This window comes from Euprymna scolopes, chromosome 38, assembly GCF_053919585.1.
Source record: "Euprymna scolopes isolate OS-2025 chromosome 38, ASM5391958v1, whole genome shotgun sequence".
NCBI lineage: Eukaryota > Metazoa > Mollusca > Cephalopoda > Sepiida > Sepiolidae > Euprymna > Euprymna scolopes.
This window is the reverse complement of record NC_136519.1, coordinates 59,694,865-59,713,574: the sequence shown is the minus strand read 5'-3', so window position 1 is coordinate 59,713,574 and position 18,710 is coordinate 59,694,865. Positions and strand designations below refer to the sequence as shown.

The window sequence follows — 18,710 nt, the reverse complement described above, 5'->3', positions numbered from 1 at the left end:
CACACAAAAACATGAAATGCAAGGTACACTCGCATGCACACCCATACACATACACATATACACACCCACACATAAATCAGAACCGACACATTAAAACGCACACACGTGCGCGCATACAACCACACACAGACATAACACCCCTATCTCTAATACAACACACTGAACAACACCAACTCTACTTAACCCCGAAACCAACAACACTAGGAGACACCTAGAACCATAATATAATATCTGTTCCAACACCTCGCTCTCTCCTCAGTCAGTGGAGGAGAACCCCCTCATGACTGAAACGACTATCATCCCTTCTATCATCCCCCTCCCATACATATACCCCCTCCAATGCCCCCCTCTGGGGAACAAAATCCTCCCCACACTAGGAACCGATCCTGGGTCTGGCCATACCCACATGGAGAGACAAATAAATAGAAACATTAAAAAATCCCCTATTTTAAATACACCCCTCTTTCTAAACAAACATAATATAAGACTAAAACGAAAACTTACAATACTAAAATCCAAAAATCCAAAAAATAAATATCAAAATAGAATGAAAGCACCCATACCCTTATTTCAGAAGAGCCAGTCCCCCCTCCCCACACATACACATTAGTAACGACCTCGGACCACAGCCGCCTTCCTAAGGAAGCAAATAACCCCAAAATACTATAAAACAATATACACATTCTCAAACCAATAAAAGCAAACACACACACACGCACACACACACACACACACACACACACACACACGCACACACTACCCCATCCTAAAGGAAAATAAAAAAACTTTAGCAGAAAGAGATAGCGACTACAGCGAGGTCAACGTCTCCCTGGACAAACCAAATAAAAAAGCAATAAAAATTCAGCATACCAATGAATAATAAACACTTACAAACCTCTACCCCTTGGAAAAACTTCAAATTAACTACGAAAATCGCCATTTTTACACATTTGAAAATAATTTCTGACGAGGACGCATCACAGACCGTCTGAAACGCGCGTAAACGATTTCAATGACTTAAAAACATTATTACAATGATCCAAACATAATTCTCAATGAAAAACCAAGACACGGAATAATAAAATAATGTTAAAAAATACACATTGTTGGTGACTACTCCCTTATTTAAATATATATATATATATATATATATACTCCTATAAATTCGTTTTTCTTTTGTGTGAATTGATATTCATATTAAAACCCCTCTTTTGTATTTATTTAAAAATAAAATATAATTTTCTTATATATGGGTTGTGGAAATGCGTTCGCTAGCAAAAGATCTTGCTAATTTGCATATTCTTTTAAACATTCATTTTAATTAATTCCCTATTAGTTTTTTTCGTGTTTTCTTATGGGATGATCATCTAGAGTTAACTATTACGTGTAATTATATTCATGCAGATATCCTACATGATTTATACTTGAATAATATTTGCATAAAATCTTTACAGTAAAAAAATTGTTTCCATATACATTTTTGTTTAATCTATTAGTCTATCTATCTATCTATAAAAGTGAACGTGTCTGTGTATCTGTCTGTGTATCTGTCTATCTGTGCGTCTGTGTGTGTACATTTTCCTACGCAATAACTCTGTCAATTTTCAGTCTACCGACTCGAAATTTCATATACAGGGTACTGAGATTTGGGAAAATCTATGTGATTGATTTTGGGCCAGAAATTTGGCGATTAAGGGGTCAAACGATTTGACCGTTGAGAACTCTACCAAACTTCTCCCACAATTTTTGGTCTAAGCACTTGAAATTTTAGATATAGGTTCCTTGGACATAGATCTAACTTAATAACTTCATTTGAGCCCTAAACAATAATTTTTAAGGGGTCATAATAGGGGTCAAATTTTAAAAAATTGACCTTTTTTTTTTTTTTGCTCAACATACACCTCCAAATACCCGGGTAACGCCGAGCACCCATGCTTGTATATCTATAAAAGTTAACGTATCTTTGTATTTGTCTGTCTGTGTGTCTGTGTGTGTACATTTGCATACGCAATAACTCTGTCAATTTTAAGTCTACAGACTCGAAATCTGATATACAGGGTACTGAGAATTGGGAAAATCGATGTGATCCATTTTCGGACAGAAATTTTGGATTAAGGGGTCAAAGTTCAACGATTTGACCTTTGAGAACTCTATCAAACTCCTTCGACAATTTTGGGTCTAAGAACTTGAAATTTTAGATATGCGTTCCTTGGACATGGATCTAACTTAATAACTTGATTTGAGCCCGAAACAATAAATTTTAACGGGTCATAATAGAGGTCAAAGTTAAAAAATTGACTGCTTTTATTTATTTTTTTTTTTTTGCTCAACATACACCTCCAAATACCCGTGCAACGCCGGATACCCATGCTAGTATATATATATATATATATATATATATATATATATATATATATATATATATATATATATATATACAAATTGATGAACACAATTCATATAGATATATTTTTTGTTTTTGAAATCGCAACTTTATAATATATAAAAAAAAATGATAGAACATTAACTCTGTAACAATATATAGGAAAGCTGCAAGAATTAAATATCATATTTAACGTATTTTACGATCTGGCTACGCCGGGCGGATAAATACTTTTGCAGGTTTTAACAAAATAGCTACAATAATATCAGTGAATATCTACAGAATGCCAACATCAATATATTGCATATGAATCAATCCCCTGTGGAATTTTCACAATCCGCTGTTTATTTATTATTTTTATTTTACTTATAAGACAGTATTCTCCGGACATGCATGTTTCGAGATCCTACCTCTTTTCAGCGTAGATTGACTGGTTCTAGGAACTGAACCCCAGACCATATTTATTACGGTCTAGTGCGTTAACTATTACGCCATGAAGTCCTAGGTCTTTTTAGCGTTAATTTTATCGCTTTTAAACGTATGCAGTTTTCTTGTTGATTTTTTAAACGCACGCGCGTATATATATATATATATATATATATATATATATATACATACATACGTACATATATATATATATATATATATATATATATATATATATATATATATATATATGTATATATATATTCAGGTTTGAGGTGTTCAAATGTCGGGACTAATGAAGACAACGAGGTTGTTAGATAGTGCTCAATAAAAAGAGCAAAATCATTTTTTTTATTATTTGAGGGTAAACAGTTACATATGGTCGCTACAAATATCCATCTGTTTCAGTCAAAGAGACTTCCTCAAGCGATCCAGAATCTCTTGACACCAAAAAGAAAAAATAGAGCTGGAACTGTAAATTGTATAGGAAATTTTTCTATATAGTAACTATGTTATTTAGAAACTCATGTTTAAAATGGAGAGGGGACTTTGTTAAGCACTCTCTTCCTACATTGTTTGTTTGCAATTAGATATTGAGAAATTCAAAAAGAATCGGAATCGAGAATCGTATCAGATTGAGAATTTAAGACAGAATTGGTAAACGAATCTGAATTGAGAAAAAATTTGGAATCGTCCCATCACTAGTATATACACATATATGCTTATATATATATGTGTGTGTGTATATATATATATGTATATATACATGTATATATATGTATATATATATGCGTATATATATGTATATATATGTATATATATGTATATTTATATATATATATGTATATATATATGTATATATAGGTATATATATGTATAGATAGGTATATATATATGTATATATGTATGTATATTTATGCATATATACATATATATATGTTTATATATATACATATATATATATATGTATGCATATACACATATACATATATATATATATATATATATATATATATATATATATATATATATATATATATATATATATATATATATATACCTAGAGGATAGGATAAAAGGACACCGGACAAAACCCACCAGTAAATTAAAGCGAAAACAGATAAAACTCCAAATGAATAAAAAACATTAAAGATTACTTTTTATATTTTTATTTTAATTTAATTAAAGTTAGGAAAATTAGACGCCGGGGAACTAATTTTGGCAAGGTATGAAAATTAAACATCTATGGAATAAATGTCAAGTGTGAAACCAATCTTAAAGAGAATATAGTTTTAAATATGTTTCAAATGCCTCTCACAGAAATATACATATTTTTTAAATATTTACTCTTGTTTGAAAGTAAGTCAAGTTTTTTCGGTTAGATACGCGTTCTTAGGAGATTTGCCTTGTATTATCTTTTACAATTATTATATTAATAAAATAAAGTAAAAAATTATAATCCTATCACCAGAATTAATTCATCATAATAAATTTCGGATTAATCATAAATACGTCAGCGATGATAAATTTTGTTAATAATTTGAAAAAAATCAATTACTCAGAAATGCGGCAGTATTTAAAATATCGAATAGAAAGAAACTTAAATAGTATTTGCGGTGTAGCGCTTAGTTTCCAATTAAAATCATATTCCTTGATATGATGATCATAAAATCTGTTTACAATCGATTTTTATTCCGTACTTGCTTAATGTTTCTACAATTCCAAAATTACGTAAATTTCTGTTGCTTATTTTCCATTATCAGTGATGTTTGAAAGTATTTTTCTGGAATAAAACACTGTTTAATTTTTCAACATTTTTTGGAACATGTAAATCAATTGCATTCTTTGAAAGGTTTCCTAGAGAATTTATGCAAATTTTTCAAAACTTTGTATTATAAATAAAATAAATTTACATCGTATTTTGATGTTATTATCATTTTAGTTTTAGTGATGATTTAAAACTAAACTTAGTTTTAGTGATGATTTAAAACTAAAAAATATTTATCATTAATGAAAAATTAAATTAAAAATTTAAAACAATCAGCTTCGAAATCGTAAAATAGGGACACATTTTTCCAATTCTGATACCTCCAAAAGTTTCAATATTTTTACAACCTTTCGGCATAAAATTTCCAATTTTTTGTTAACTTTTTATTTATTGTTTCTATTTTCTATTTTAAAAATCTCAAAATGCAGGCCGTGGCATGTGCTGCTTATAAAATAGGGAAATATGTTTCCGATTTCAATACCTCCAAATGTTTCGAGTTTTTCAAAACTTTTCGGTATAAAATTTAAGATATTTTGTTAGCTTTTATTTATTTTTTCTATATTCTGTTTTTACCCTCCAAAATGCCGTACACTGACAAGGGCCGCTCATAACATAGAAACAATTTTTACTGATTCCGATACCCCCAAAAGTTCTGATCTTTTACATTTTAGTTAAAAAATTCCGATTTTTTGTTAGATTTAACTTTTTGTTCTATTTTTAACCTCTATAGATGCTGTCCTTGACGTGTGCCGTTCATAAAATAGGGACACAGAAAAAAAAACACGAACAAACCTAGAAGCCCATCCTCCAACGTACACCCCTACTACCATGCCTCCTTCTCTAACATCTGGGGTCTACGTTCCAACCTTCCAGACGTTGAAACCCAATTGCAGGAGACGAAACCGGACATATTGTTCTTAAGTGAAACTGACATTAGATGAGTTCATAATTAATGGATACTCTAACTTAACATCTAAATCTGACCCCCAAGATTGCCATCGGCATGGAATATGTGCCTACATTAAAGATGGCTTTCCTTGTGGTAGAGATATCTCCAGAGAAGACCCTAATTTACCTTATATGTGCTTCCGGATTGTACTTGGTTACACTACTGCATTTATATTTACTTTCTATCGCCCCCACAACGGCGGAGTTACTATATTTAAGAGCATATCTGAGAAAATTGGGCATATCCTGTCTGCTCATCTTTCGGCTAACATTCACATATGTGGTGACTTCAATGTCCACAATGTGGAATGTCTGACCAATTTAATCAAGACAGATGATGCAGTATATCGATACTCTATGGCTGACTGGGATAGCTTCCGTACATTTATATCTGATCTACCTCTGCATTCCATATTTAAAAAGGATATGTCCTCTATAGTATCAGATCTGACCGAATGGTTAATTGTAGGTATAGACCGATGCTGCTGCCATCGCACACAGAAATCACTTTTTCCATAGCTACCAACGTAATAGATGTACTGAGACTAAAGCTGCTTTCAGGACTACCAACAACCACTGTAAAAGAGTAATAAAAGTGCAAGAGAGCTATATGCTCAGTCTGTTAAATCCAAAGTAGCTGAGCAGCGGCTTGGTTCCCACAAATTTTGGCAAATAGCAAACAGGGTCCTGAACAGAAGCGTGCGTTCTATCCTAACAATAATCAATGGAGCTGAGGTCATCTCGTCAGTATCAGACAAGGCCAAACTATTTGCCAAGAACTTTGCAGCTAATTCTACCCTATGAGACCAAAGCCATCAACTCCCTGTATTTCCTCCTACGCAACATACAAATACATGTGCATGATGTCGCCAAGCTAATCAAGAACCTTGATTCCAGTAAAGCAACTAACTCTGACGGCATTCCAGTTATAGTGTTGAAAAAGCTTCCACCAGAACTTGCCCTTATACTTATAAAACTGTTTAAGCGTTGTCTTAAGAAGTGCTTCCCAACACCCTGAAAAATATCATCAGTATGCCCTGTATTTAAGAATTCAGGTGATCGGTCATCTCCCTTCAGTACAGACCAATAAGTCTCCTGCGTGTCATGAATAAGTTGCTGTAATCCATATTGAATAAAGAAGTAGTCAACCACCTCAGCAGAAATAACCTTCTTAGTGACATGCAATATAGTTTCCGCAGATGTGCTAACGGTTATATCTCATAGGATTCGTGAATCTCTTGACAAAAGCTTCCATTCCAGGGCAATTGCTCTTGACATATCAAACACCTTTGATAAGGTATGATATAAAGGCCTACTTCACAAGATTTCCAGCTACGGTATAACTAGAAATGTTTTCTCAATTATTAAATCATTTTTCTCTGATAGGCTCATAAGAGTAGTGGTTGATGCGCAGAAGTCAGAAGCCCACATTATTAATGCTGGTGTCTCCCACCTGACTATAACTCGGATGTTTTCAAGTCCAACATAAACAAATTCCTGTTAAACCGCCCCCTTAAATAAGACACTTCATCAGAACTCCATTACAAGCGATTACTACGATATTATCCCATTGATTACTGTACATGCAATAGCCCTTATCCCCGAGTAGCCTCCGAGCCTTGATAAGTGGTGACTTCCTTTTGAAAAAAACAAAAACATTTTTCTGATTCCGATATCTATAAAAACCCTGATGTTTTACAACTTTTTCGATATAGAATTTCAGATTTTTTGTTAGCTTTCATTTATTTTTATTTATTTTGTTACTATTTCAAAATGCCGCCCCCTAGCACGTGCCGCTCGGGGCGGACCACTCCACTCTCGGGTATTGTCATGAGGAAGAATTGGGCCTTTTCTGTTGACTAATGTTGAATGTTGTCAAAGTTTCGAATGCATTTCATTTGTTGACAGTACTTCTTTGCCGTCGTAGTTTCGTTTGCAAAAAAAAACAAAAAAACTGTAATGAATGAAACTGGTTACCGTCTTTTGGTGCAACTCTGGCTTCGGCTAGTGTCATAGAGATTCGTCAGCGTCTAACAACAAAGCTGGGCGTCGCCGGTTGTCGTAAAAAATCCACTTTTCATCACAAGTCATAACCGACCCAAAAACAGGAAAGAAGGGAAGATGACACTTCATAACGGCGTTTCTTTTTGTTGTTGTTCAATTCGTGAGGTACTCATTTATTAAGATTTTTTTGTCTTTCCAATCTCTCTCAAGTGGTTGGAAATCGTCGTTCAAGTTACACTTAATTCAGAAGTATATTCTCGAACAGTTGTCCATGGATTGGCTTCGACTAAGGCTGTTAATTGATCATTGTGTCAACATCCGATGGCCGACCACTACGCCCATCATCTTCAAAACTCGTCGGTACCACAAAATTTCATAAACCACTATTGTGCTGTACGTTCGGTAGTCGTTCTTGGACCAAATGCTTCGTTGACATCGCGAGTCGTTTCAACAGCTTTTTAACTTAGTTTGAATTGAAATCAGGAAATTGTACGAATTTGCTTTTTTCGCAATTTTGTATTTCTAGTTTAAAAAATTGATTTCAGTTAAGATTTAAAGTTGTGTTCTGTCGCGTCGACAATCTTTTGAGTCAGCTTCAGTCATCTTGATAATACACACATCCGTTCGCATTGTCTTTTGATTCACCGGTCGTTCCTTTTTTCTTTCTTTTTTTTTACATGGAGGTCACCACTTATCAAGGCCCGAAGGCCACTCAGGGATAAGGGTTATTGCGTGTACAGTAATCAATGAGATAGTATTGTAGTAATCATTAGTATTGGGGGTTTTGATAGAGTGTCTTACTTAAGGGGGCGGTTTGTCAGGAGTTTGTTTATGTTGGACTTCAAGACATCCGAGTTGTAGTCAGGTGGGAAACAGGCAAGCGGCAGAGAGTTCCACTGGCGTGCAGTTCTAAGAAAGAAGCTTTGCTCATGGAATCTACGTTTGGATTTAGGCACAGATAAAGAGTGGGGAAAATTATTGACAGTAGTTTCAGCCAGGCGGGTGTTTCTCGTGAAAGATTGGCGAGGGGGGACGAGGAATTGGAGCTCAGACGAGCACCTGTCATGGAAATAACGATAAAACAAAGATAGGCTCGCAACGTCTCTTCTGTGGGAGAGAGGTTGCAGGGAAGAGAAAAGGGCACCATCCACTAAACCACAAAATCTATTTTGTACTCTGTCAAGGTAGAATAGGCTGTTTTTAGCAGCTCCTGCCCAGATGTGGCAGCAGTACACCATCCTTGGACGTACTTGGCTTTTATACAGATAGAGAATTGCATTAGTAATGAGATATCTTCTGGAGCGGTAGAAGGATCCCACCATTTTCCCAGCGTCCCTGGCAACAGATTTGATGTACGTGTTCCATTTTAGATCAGGAGTAAAAGTCAAACCCAGAAGCTTGTCGAAACATGGAGCCTCCCCAAGACGAAAGCCATCCATTTCAATTGATGCCAGATGGGGATCAGACCGTTGATGATGTAAAGATAGAAGCTTGGTTTTGGATGCATTAAAAGTAACCAGCCACCTTTTCCCCTATTTTACCATGCGCTCAAGATCTGAGGAGAGAGAATTAGAGAGAACTTGGTCATTTACAGTCTTTGATGTGTTGCTATAGATGGTCGTGTCAGCAGCATAGATGTCAACGAATGATTTAAGTATGTGTTTTGGGAGATCATTGATGTAGATCAGGAAGAGAGTTGGGCCCAGGATGGACCCCTGGGGACTCCAACATTAATACTGTGGGCCTCTGATTTCTGCCCATCAACCACTACTCTTATGAACCTATCAGAAAGAAATGATTTAATGATTGAGAAAACATTTCCAGTAATACAGTAGCTGGAAATCTTGTGAAGTAGGCCCTTATGCCATACCTTATCGAAGACCTTCGATATGTGAAGAGCAATTGCCCTGGAAAGGAAATCTTTGTGAAGAGATTTACGAATCCTATGTGATATAACCATTAGCACATCTGCTGTAGATCTTGCAGAGCGGAAACTATATTGCATGTCACTAAGAAGGTTGTTCTGTTTTCTTTATTTAATATGGATTCCAACAACTTATTCATGACACACAGGAGACTTATTGGTCTGTACTGAGAGGGAGATGACTTATCACCTGAATTCTTAAATACAGGGCATACTGATGAGGTTTTCCAGGGTGTTGGAAAGCACTTCTCCTTAAGGCAACGCTTAAACAGTTTTGTAAGTATAAGGGCAAGTTCTGGTTGGAGCTTTTTCAACACTATAACTGGAATGCCATCAGGGCCAGTTGCTTTACTGGAATCAAGGTTCTTGATTAGCTTGGCGACCTCACACACAGATATGTGTATGTTGCATAGCGTGTTGTTTGTTATAGGAGGAAATACAGGGAGTTGATGGTCATTGTCGCATAGGGTAGAATTAGCTGCAAAGTTCTTAGCAAATAATCTGGCCTTGTCTGATGCTGACGAGATGACCTCAGCTCCATTTATGATAGTTGGGATAGAACGCACGCTTCTGTTCAAGATCCTGTTTGCTATTTGCCAGAACTGGTGGGAACCAAGCCGCTGCTCAGCTACTTTGGATTTAACAGACTGAGAATATAGCTCTCTTGGATGTTTTATTACTTTTTTTACAGTGGTTTCTGGCAGTCTTGAAAGCAGCTTTAGTCTCAGTACATCTATTACGTTGGTAGCTATGGAAAAAGTGATTTCTGTGTGCGATGGCAGCAGCACATTCAGGGGAGAACCATGGCTGGCTGTTAGGTTTTTGTTGGAATTTTTTCGATGGTATGAATCGGTCTTTGCCTTCAATTAACGATTCGGTCAGGTCTGATACTATAGAGGACACATCCTTTTTAAACATGGAATGCAGAAGTAGGTCAGATATGAATGTACGGAAGCTATCCCAGTCAGCCATAGAGTATCGATATACAGTACAGTTTGAAGACTTATTACATTTCATTTTTATCTTAACTGCTACAACAGAGTGGTCAGAGGATCCCAGAGGAGATAGAACGGAACATGAACACAGCTCACGGGAAGTTGTGAGGAAAAGGTCTAGAAGGCTTGCATATTGACCGGGTGTATCGGGCACACGGGTGGGTTCATGAACAATCTGAGTGAGGCAATGGCAAAATCATGACAAAACCTCCCCCTGTCATCGGTTTTATTTGAGTGGGTCAGCCATTCCACATTATGGACATTGAAGTCACGAAGTGAATGTTAACCGAAGGATGAGCAGACAGTATGTGGTCAATTTTCTCAGATATGCTCTTAAAGATGATAACCCCACTCTTGTGGGGGCGATAGAAGTGGTGTAAGCTAGTGCAGTGGTGTAAGCTAGTGCAACCCGAAAGCACATATAAGGTAAATTAGGGTCTTCTCTGGAGATATCCCTACCACATGGAAAGCCATCTTTGATGTAGGCACATATTCTATGCCCATGGCGATCTTGGGGGTCAGATTTAGATGTTAAGTTGGAGTATCCTTTAAGTAGGGGTCTACGTTGGTGGATGGGGTTCTAGGTTTATTCGTGATTCTTTTTTGGAGATTTGTCATGATTGAGGTTTTGGGGTTTGTGGAGCAGGTCGGTAGACTTGGTTGGAGCAGGACAGAGAGGTGAAAATAAGAGAGAAAAAGACAAGAATTTTTTTTTTTGTTGCACATGATAATGTAAAACCGTAACAATTACCCACTAGTATGACATCGAGAGGCCCTACCAGAAACTACTGTATGGTCCAGAATCCATTTATCAAATGGCAATACAGCAGCCCCGGTACTTTGCACCTGCTGATAGGACAGCCTTCTTAGTTGTTAATTCAAGGTTCGGGACCCTGACTATCAGGCGGGTAACGTCAGCCCAGATGAACGTTTACCTCCAGCACCCTTACTAGTGACATGACCACAAGGATAGACATAGAAGGACTTATTAATATCTACTTAGTATAAGTCCGTTGCCCCATTCACGGCTTAGGATAGTACTTGAAGATAGTCTCCCCTCCCATGTTAATGCATGGATACTTTTTGTCTTTACCTAGGTCGAGCTGGGATGTTAAACTGTTCCAGATCCACCTCATAATAAATATGCTATAATGGAACTTTTATCAAATTGAAAAAGTCTGGTTATTTTTAACTCGTTTAAAAAGCTGGTTAGGAAGTAATACCTTTAGGGTTTTGTATTAACTTTAGCTAGAAGTAATGCATACTTAAGAAAAAAAAATACAAAAAAGCCGCGTGTTTTTGAGTTCAGATAATATGCAAATATAATTTGGGAAATGATCAATTTCATCGGAGACTTTTTTTTTTCGTTTTAAATATAAGAAAAAGTATTGGTTAATAATAGTATTTTTGACAAAAAAGATTTGGGAGAAAGATAAGAAAACATGACAAATATTCAGGATTAAAGTCAAACCTATAATAAAGAAAAATAAAAAAAGAAAAAAGAAAAAAGAAAAAAACTAGACATGTTAGTGTTTTTAGATTAATAGGCTGCAAAAGTTACGAAAAGAAAAGTTTCTTAGCTTTTGGGACCATAGCGTTCGACTTAGCTTGGAGTCGATAGCTTAAAGAGGACGAATGCCAGCCAGTCAGACAGTCTGCTTTTAGGCCGATATTTAAAGGGTATGTTGAGTGGCGGTGGGAGGGGGGGGTCTTGGTGAGTTTTGTATTTTTATTTATTTCTTTTAAATTCAACGTTGAATTATCTACCTGATGGCAGAATGTTCGACCACCCCATCATAAATATGCTATAATGGAACTTTTATCAAATTGAAAAAGTCTGGTTATTTTTAACTCGTTTAAAATGCTGGTTAAGAAGTAATAACTTTAGGGTCATGTAGCTAAAAGTAATGCATACTTAAGAAAAGAAATACAAAAAAGACGCGTGTTTTTAAGTTCAGATAATATGCAAATAAAATTTGGGAAATGTTCACTTTCATGGGAATTGCATAATCTAATTTGCATAATAATCTAATCTGCATAATCTAATTTGCATAATCTAATCTGCATAATAAACTAATTTGCATAAAGTTCGTGTTAATCACACCTGATCGTCAAATGCAAAAGCGACGTTGCGATCTTAGTTCCCCGCCCTTTGTTTTTATTAAGCGAACGAATACGACACTCACGCTAGTTATGTAAGCTACGATTTTCCATTAACTATTATGAAAAGAAGGCATAATTGTTTTAAAACGATTGTAATTTAAACGATTAAATTAAAATAGTATATAAAGTAAAGGTATTATAACAAAAACTTATTTGAAAATAACACCATTTGAAATCAAAATTACAAAAAATTCCGCATAAACCTTCTTTTCGACCTAATATTTCTCATATATATATATATATATATATATATATATATATATATATATATATATATATTCATATGTATATTAAAAGCGAAGTGGGGCATTTTTTAAAACCTTATAAAAAAAGATCGACTATAATGTAAAAAGAAACAGGATCGACTAAAAGTAAGAAAAATAAATTGAAAAGGAAGAAGATCGACTAAAAGGGGGGAAAAGATATATATATATATATATATATATATATATATATGTATATATATATATATATATATATATATATATATATATATATATATATATATATATATACAAACAAAACTATTTTAAATTTCAAGGGCAGTTTTGTAGTCATATTCTTACTTGCCAAATAAATAAAAGTTCTATGCAACTCTTGACAATTGTTTCACGCAGAAACGAACAACCAGCAATAAATATAATTAGAAACATCTTTCGACCATGTTGCTCGTCGGGAGACAATCAGATCACTTCCGCAGAAAAATCCTCAAGCAGAAAAATGTTATTTATGCACCGTTGAATATTATTATTTAAATCATCCAAGAATGATTTAACTAATTAAAAATAAGAAATTTGCAAAATTACTTGCACTAACCCTAAGCCTAACCCTAACCCAAGGTCTCTCATATTAGGTCTAACAAGTACAATTAGAAATGTGCAGTCTAGACAACTGAAGATATTGACTTATACATTAGTTACATAGTTAATTATTAAATTTAATAATTTATTTATTACAAGTCAGGAAGAAAATGTATTTCAAATGTCAAGCCACAAGAATTAGCTCTTGCCTATGATTGTAGTAAGTTTCGGCTGCTACAGATTAAATCCGATCGTTAAAATCAAGGTGGATTATACCACTATTTTAAAATTGAACCAAAGTATAAGTAAGTTAACTTACCGAATAAGAATGTCCAGCCTGGAAAGTATTTTGCTGCTTTTAGCACATACTGAAACAGAGAAAGAAAAAACAATCTTTGTATAAAAAGTTCATAATTTATATAATACTAGCTCTGTACCCTGCCACGCGTTGCTGTGGCTCAATTTGGTGTAACGGAAAAGTCTAATAAAAAGAGAAAATACATGGTTCTTATAGTGTTAGTACAGCAATGGACTCCCCTCCCCCCAAAAAAATAAATAAATAAAAGCGAAAATATAAAAAGAAGTGGTAGTCTTGCAGCACGTAATGGTCTGCTTTGTTAGTGTTTTTATTTAATGTAAAATGTTTAATCATCTGGTAGAACACAGTGTTACTGGATGTATTTGGAGAAGACAAATCGTCGTGGACTCTGGCGAATGTGTTAACTTTGAATAATTTAAAAACTATAACGTAAGCAACAGCATTTGTATGCTTGAACTAAATATATAGCAAATATAATTTCGTTAATGAAGAAGAAGCATTCATAAATGTTAATTTAAACACGTGCAAATTTCTTTAGTAAAGAAAAAGCAATCATATTTTCGGATCTTGATCGGACCTTTACCGGGTTCTTTATTTTGTGTTTGGTTTTCAATTGGAATGCAAGTAATTTCCCGATATAAATATGTAAATAATAAATGTAAATAATAAATTGCTCATAGTTAGATTCCGAGGTTGGAGTAGTCCAAACCAGAACTAAAAACCGAGTAGTCGCGCAGTTTATGTTTATTTTTTTTGATTTTCAAGTGTAACGCAAGTAATTTCACATCGTAGCGTTGTAATAGTAATTTGTAAAAAAATGGAATGTTTGTTTTATAAAAATAAATGTGTAGTTGAAAACACTAATAAGAGAAGCTCATAGTTAGATTCCTCGGTTGGAGCCGTCAAAACCGGAAGTAAAAACCGAGTAGTCTCGCAGTGTGCGTCTTACGGTAAAAAAATGCAAAACATAACAATCTAATCTTAATCGCACGTTGAGCGCGTTCATTATTTTTTTGTTGCTTGTTTTTGTTTTTTAAGTGACATCGTTGCGTTGTAATAATAAATTGTAACTCAGGAAGTGTTTGTTTATTTAATAACTTTTTAGTGGGAAGCGTAATAAATAAAGCTCATAGTCAGATTCCTCGGTTAGAGTTGTAAAAACCGGAAGTAAAATCCGAGTAGTCCCGCAGTGTGCGTTCTACGGTAAATAAAAAAAAGCAAAAATAAAAAAAGATAATGTTAATCGGACCGTAATATTTTTTATTTTTATTTTTATGGGAGAAAAGCGAAAGAAAGACAAAAAAAGAAAAAATGGTCTAAATAACCCTTTATGATTCCAAAACGGTTATTCGTACTGTTCCTTGTAAAGGCATTTTCAGCGGTGTTAAGTGGGAGCAGGAGTAGGAGGAATGTATTAGAGAGAAAAGATTTTACAACTTCTATTGATTCTAACCGATTTTGGCAGTGAACTGTCACCGGCAAAAATATAGAAATGTACGGTTATCGAGGAAGTGTAAGGATAATAGACCTATAGCACACCTCAGATCCTGTGCTGCAGTTTGTGCACATTACATTTGCATGTAATATCTTGATTTTTAATCCTATTAAAGCCAAACTCACACGGGAAAAAATGAGTTCATTTTATTTATATAGAGAAGAGATTACTCATTTACTAATTTAAAAAATAAATAATTAAAGTAATTTAAATAAAAAGATTGGGAAAATATATATGTCTTCACTTTTTGTTTCACTGACTTCAGTCGAAGTTCTCAGAAATCAAGAGGTCCCTTTCCTAGGGCTAACACTACATATGAAATACTTAGATATCCGAATATGTCATTAAAGGCTTTCTTTACCTCTCGGATATTGAGTAAGTAATAAAGTTTAGAGCATAGTTTCCCTTTCTGTAATAATCTATTTAACACACACACATATATATATATATATATATATATATATATATATATATATATATATATATATATATATAAAGTCTTACTGGATTTCAGGACAAGAATTCATCTACTCTAGTGGGATTACCTGTTTTTTGTTATTTCTTTAGGTAACATCACTTGGAGAAGGTGCATCATTCCTCATAAAAGTCAGTGTGGGTTTGCCATAATGAGATCTTATTTGGGCCATGCATACTATGATATTTTACTTATTTAGTCAGGGTTTACTTGAAAAGAATCCTCATGCCAAATTGTTTTGACAAATCCCCATGAAAGAAATTTAAGACATTCGAGATAATGTCTAGTAAGCATTCAAGTTCCCTCATCATGTATATGAGTGCAAATTAGTGATAAGATGATTCCAATATTTTTCGATTCCAATTTCTAATTCTGTTCTATAGTTTCTGATCCAAATTCGAATACTGATTCAGATTTCGATTCTTTTAAAACCTTTAAATATTTAGTAATATAGTTGTTTTTATTTTCATATTTTCGGATTACTGCAAGAAATTGTGCTGCAGTTATTAGAGATTCAGTTTCTCGGTTTATATGTCCTTTTCGCATCAATATCTAGGTGTTTTCGTTATTCTCATCTTTTTTCATTCTTATGAATCTTCCGTGGAGTTGTTTCTCTTCCATTTTTCTTTTCTTGTTTTGTCATTTGTCTCTCTGTTTTCTGTTTTGTTGGTGTTTTTCAGTGTCTCTCGCTGCCATAATTATCCTTTCAATATTTTGCATTATGTGTTTTTCTAGTTCTTTTTTTTGTATCATTCACACAGTCTTCTATGCGAACCAGTCCCCTCCTACTGTCTTTCCTTTTTACGTAGAGTCTGTAAATATCGTCCTTTAGGTGCAGTGCATTATGCATGGTAATGAATTTCCTTGTTTTCTGGATGAGCTGTCTCAGTTCTTCTTTTGTCCGCCCTATAAACGATCCAGAGTATCTTACTAGTGATACTGCCATGTATTTATACCTTTTATTAGGTTTCTGCTATATAATTTCGTTTCCAGGAGTTTTCTTGTTCTCCTGAGGTATTCCTTTCCAGTTCTCTATTTCATTTCTGTTGATGGTGTCCGCTTCCAGAATTCTCAAGCATTTATAGTTGCCTTGTCATCTTAGTTCCCTCGTCTCCATTTGGTTGGATAGTTCCATGCCTTCTGTTGTTTCCAATTTTCCCTTTCTTATAACTAGTAGTGCACACTTTTTCATTCAAAATTCCATTTGGATATCTTGGCTGACGTTTCTGGTAGTGTTAATTAATGTCTCTAGCTCCTTTTCAGTCCTTGCAAAAAGTTTTAATTCGTCCATGTACAATTATTATTACTATTATTATTACTATTATGTATATATATATACATATATATATATATATATATATATATATATATATATACATCATATAGTTATTTATTTTATATTATTTAATTATTTTTCATATAATCATTTTTCGTATTGTTTTCATCTAGAAGTATAGGGATTTATTATTTTGCAATCTAATTTACATGCATTTTTTTGTGCGCACATATCTGTAAATTAAATGGCAACAGTGAGAAAAGAGAATAATTCTTTCTATAAATGTTCACAGAGACATTACGAAATATTAGAAAGTGGTTGCACAACATTGTTATGACGATAGAAATTCATAGATTCATAGAGGTAGCTTGACAACGATAGACTCCATAATTGATTCCGATGGTTCATATGTAAATATTGAATTAAGCAATATTTATATAATGGATTCTTCAATCAATCAAATCTCAGAGAATATACTTGTCATCTGAGCATAATAAAACTTTCTTCGTGTATTCAATTTATTAGCAACTCATTTGGTTATAAAGTTGAGCATTCACTATTAAATTCACTGTTGTTCAGTTCATTAGAAAAGATTATTACGGCCCATTTGAACAAATATAATATTTCAATAACTCAATCTCACTACAAAAGTATATGTTTATTAACTCACATTTAATATAATCATAATCATATGCGAATGATGGATGTAATTTTGCTATTAACATTATAAAATCAATCACGTGGACTATTACTATATTTATTTAATAATAGTACGAAATAACGCATAGTGCTGCATATTAAAATTAAATAAAGGTGTGAATTTACTTTGTCCCCCAAAAATAATTGGTACATATATAAAAAGAAAACAGACTGCGTTATCGTCGGCATATTCCAGTTACATAAACCACCGAAATCTTCGTTTTTTTTTGTTTTTGTTTTCTGTTTTTTTGTTTTGTTTTTTGTTTTTTGTCAATAATGCTGACCAATGTTAAAACGCTAGTAAAATGTTTACAAATTAAAGAAAATTGTAAATATAGAATAAAACACTGATCGTATGGTAATTTCAATGAAAAGAATATTTCAACGAATCACGTAAACTTGACCATGAATTTAACTTGGATGTGACAGTTTATGATTTTTTTTAAAGCACCCGCCTGTAAGGGGACTATAAATAATTATTTAATAATAAATATTTAATTATTATCCATACAGGTATACGTTTTATCCTTTTGGAATATATATATATATATATATATATATATATATATATATATATATATATATATATATATATATATATTCCAAAAGGATAAAACGTATACCTGTATGGATAATAATTAAATATTTATTATTAAATAATTATTTATAGTCCCCTTACAGGCGGGTGCTTTAAAAAAAAATCATAAACTGTCTCATCCAAGTTAAATTCATATATATATATATATATATATATATATATATATATATATATATATATATATATATATATATATATTCCAAAAGGATAAAACGTATACCTGTATGGATAATAATTAAATATTTATTATTAAATAATTATTTATAGTCCCCTTACAGGCGGGTGCTTTAAAAAAAATCATAAACTGTCTCATCCAAGTTAAATTCATGGTCAAGTTTATATATATATATATATATATATATATATATATATATATATATATATATATATATATATATATATACTAGCAAATGTACCCGTCATTGACTGGGTTCAAA

General features: G+C 33.4%; 1 protein-coding gene across 1 annotated transcript in view; it reads right to left on the bottom strand.

Annotated features, from left to right (window-relative positions):
- Positions 1-18,710, bottom strand: part of LOC145263165 (uncharacterized) — a 1,002,407-nt gene that overhangs the window by 822,678 nt on the left and 161,019 nt on the right. The window contains exon 2 of the mRNA XM_080120191.1: positions 13,731-13,779. The gene's annotated coding sequence lies outside the window, so the exon portion shown is untranslated. The remainder of the gene's footprint in view (positions 1-13,730; positions 13,780-18,710) is intronic.